Raw genomic sequence first — 3,826 nt, forward strand, 5'->3', positions numbered from 1 at the left:
GGCTACAAACACGGACGGCGAATTGAACACAAACACGGACGGCCGGTGAATTCTTACAGGCGGCCGGTGAACGCACAAAGCACGGACCGGTGAACTAAACACCGGACGGCCAGTGAGCCTAAACACGGACGCTGGTGAACGCCCTAAGCACGGACAGCGGTGAACACAAGCACGGGCGGCCAGTGAACTAAACACGGACGGCCGGTGAACACAAACACGGACGGCCGGTGAACCCTAAACACGGACGGCCGGTGAACACAAACACGGACGGCTGGTGAACTACAAACACGGACGGCCGGTGAACACAGAAACGGACAGCCGGTGAACCTAAACACGGACGGCCAGTGAACCTACAAACACGGACGGCTGGTGAACCTAAACACGGACAGCTGGTGAACACAAACACTAAAAGAAAACATATGGTTATTTTATCTTTATTTTTTGAGAATTGTTTCATAGGATTATTTCTTTTTAAGTTGTTGAAAGTGATACAGTAGGGAGAGAGGAGATATCATACATAAACTCAATAAAATCCTTCGTCGATTTTATCTCTTTAAAAAAAACATTAAAGAAAATCCGAGTTGCCAAGCTACCGAAATTCTATTAATCCCCTTGCCTATCCCCCCCCTTTCCTCCTCCGCCCTTTCCCCCCTTCATACCCTGCACACTCCTCCCTCACTCCCTCACCCCCCCCCTCACCCCCTCCCTCCTTACCAAATGAGGAAGTAAAGTGGTTCTGAAATTTTAATAGAAAACGGGGTCCGAAAATCGCAGCATACGCCATAACAAGGCTCCCAGCACCAAACTTGTCTCTCCTACCAATTTTGGTTGTCGCCTTTAATAACGGTTGTCCTAGTTAGCGTGCTGTGTGTGTGTGTGTGTGTGTGTGTGTGTGTGCTGTGTGTGTGTGTGTGTGTGTGTGTGCTGTGTGTGCTGTGTGTGTGTGGTGTGTGTGTGTGTGTGTGTGTGTGTGTGTGTGTGTGTGTGTGTGTGTGTGTGTGTGTGTTCTGTGTGTGTGTGTGTGTGTGTGTGTGTGTGTGTGTGTGCTGTGTGTGTGCGTGTGTGTGTGTGTGTGTGTGTGTGTGTGTGTGCCTTGTGTGTGTGTATGTGTGTTTGTGTGTGTGTGTGTGTGTGTGTGTGTGTGTGTGTGTGTGTGTGTGTGTGTGTGTGTGTGTGTGTGTGTGTGTGTGTGTGTGTGGTGTGTGTGTGTGTGTGTGTGTGTGTGTGTGTGTGTGTGTGTGTGTGTGTGTGTGTGTGTGTGTGTGTGTGTGTGTGTGTGTGTGTGTGTGTGTGTGTGTGTGTGTGTGTGTGTGTGTGTGTGTGTGTGTGTGTGTGTGTGTGTGTGTGTGTGTGTGTGTGTGTGTGTGTGTGTGTGTGTGTGTGTGTGTGTGTGTGTGTGTGTGTGTGTGTGTGTGTGTGTGTGTGTGTGTGTGTGTGTGTGTGTGTGTGTGTGTGTGTGTGTGTGTGTGTGTGTGTGTGTGTGTGTGTGTGTGTGTGTGTGTGTGTGTGTGTGTGTGTGTGTGTGTGTGTGTGTGTGTGTGTGTGTGTGTGTGTGTGTGTGTGTGTGTGTGTGTGTGTGTGTGTGTGTGTGTGTGTGTGTGTGTGTGTGTGTGTGTGTGTGTGTGTGTGTGTGTGTGTGTGTGTGTGTGTGTGTGTGTGTGTGTGCGTGTGTGTGTGTGTGTGTGTGTGTGTGTGTGTGTGTGTGTGTGTGTGTGTGTGTGTGTGTGTGTGTGTGTGTGTGTGTGTGTGTGTGTGTGTGTGTGTGTGTGTGTGTGTGTGTGTGTGTGTGTGTGTGTGTGTGTGTGTGTGTGTGTGTGTGTGTGTGTGTGTGTGTGTGTGTGTGTGTGTGTGTGTGTGTGTGTGTGTGTGTGTGTGTGTGTGTGTGTGTGTGTGTTGTGTGTGTGTGTGTGTGTGTGTGTTCCACCTCCTGTTATATATATTAAATTAAAAGTATTGATGGATTTATATATACTTTCATCTGTGTGAGGTTGCCCTGGCCTCAGAGGTGAGGTGAGGGTGGGAGGTGGGCGGGGACAGGAGGAGCAGGTTGAGGAAGGATGTTGCTTCACCTGATTTGTTTTACTCCAGGGTGGCGATGGTCCATCCCACACCTCTCCCCACTCACTTCTACTCCCTCCACCTCTTCCCCCCCTCCCTCCACTCTTCCCTCCCTCCACCTCTTCCCTCCCCTCTACCTCTTCCCTCCCCTCTACCTCTCCCTCCAATGTACCTCTCCTTCCCCTCCCTCCACCCACCCATTTTACCTGTACATGCCCACACCTCCCACCCACCCCTGAGTCTCTCCTCCCACCTCCTCCCTCCCCACCTCCCTCCCTCCCTACGCCTCTATCCACCTTTGCCCCATTCCCCTCCCCTCCCTCCACTTCTACTATCCCTCTTCACTTCCACCCCCTCTCCAACTCCACCCCTCCACCTCTTCCTCTATCCATACCTACCCCTTCCACCCCCTTTACCCATCTCACCTCCTCTTCCCCCTCCATCCTTTGCCATACTTAATTCCAGGGTATTTGTGAGAGAGAGAGAGAGAGAGAGAGAGAGAGAGAGAGAGAGAGAGTTTTCCTCCCCTCTCTAATCTCACCAACACCATAATTTTGTTTACCATCGCGACATAAACAAGATGGTTGACCCGTCCCTCTCAAGGCTCCCATTATTACGTATGGCTGGTTGTAATAATTATGGTAGCTGGTTGCTGGGGTGATGGTGGTGGTTGTAGGGGGTTTGGTTGCTGGGGTGATGGTGGTGGCTGGAGGGTTTGGCTGTGATGGTTGTTTTGATGGTGGTGGTTGTGATGGTGGTTGTGATGGTTTTTTTGATGGAGGTGGTTGTGATGGTGGTGGTTATAAGAACTTTCGGTTGGCGGATTATCAGTGGTTAAGAAGCTACCCAGGTGAGGTCACCTAGGAACAGTGCTATGTGTGGTCTGGGGTGTGCGAGTTTGTTGGCCAAGCTGGAGAGGGCCAAGGAAGAATTGGAGAGGGCCAGGGAAGAATTAGAGAGGGCCACGTTGGAGAACCTGAAATTAAAGGAAGAGATGGCGAGGATGAAGGAAGAGGCGAGACAAGGAAAGCCAGTGTCTGACGGAAACTCAGATGAGTGGAAGGTTGTGAGGAGAGGGACGACCAAACTGGTGATGAAAAAACACACCAAGGATACGTCAACAACGACATCAACAACTAAGTGTACCAACTCGTTCAGTCCATTGATAGACGAATTGGACGTTAGTACAGTCAGGGACAGGGCTGACAAGGGAGGTATAAAAACTTTAATTGTTGGTGACTCACAGGTAAGGTACTTGGACAGGGCTTTTTGTGGTAAAACCAAAAATAGGATGAGGGTGTGTTTGCCAGGAGCTGGGGTGGGGGATATAGTTGACAGGATGGACAATATCTTGTCTGGTAATGGGAACAAACCCATTATCTGCCTCAGTGCAGGAGGCAACGATATTGGCCGGTGTAGGAGTGAGGAGCTTCTTGATAAGTTCAAGGCAGCTATAGATCTTATTCGGACTAAGGAAGGGATCCTTATCATATGCTGTGTCCTGCCTAGAAGGAGAGTTGGCAGTGAATGGCTGTCAAGGGCAGTTGGTGTCAACGACCATCTTGACGGATATTGCAAGTCAATATCAGTCCCATTCATTGACAACTGGGACAACTTCTACGGCAGAAGGGACCTTTATGCTAGGGATGGGGTGCACCTGTCTCGGGAGGGGGTGGCAACCCTGGCTGGGTCTCTAGAGGGGGCAGTTCAAAAGATATCGAAGTCTTTAAACTACTAGGAGAACATATGGGCACGAGGGTGGAGGAGA

The sequence above is a fragment of the Homarus americanus genome, unplaced genomic scaffold (assembly GCF_018991925.1).
Source record: "Homarus americanus isolate GMGI-L3 unplaced genomic scaffold, GMGI_Hamer_2.0 scaffold14945, whole genome shotgun sequence".
Taxonomy (NCBI): domain Eukaryota; kingdom Metazoa; phylum Arthropoda; class Malacostraca; order Decapoda; family Nephropidae; genus Homarus; species Homarus americanus.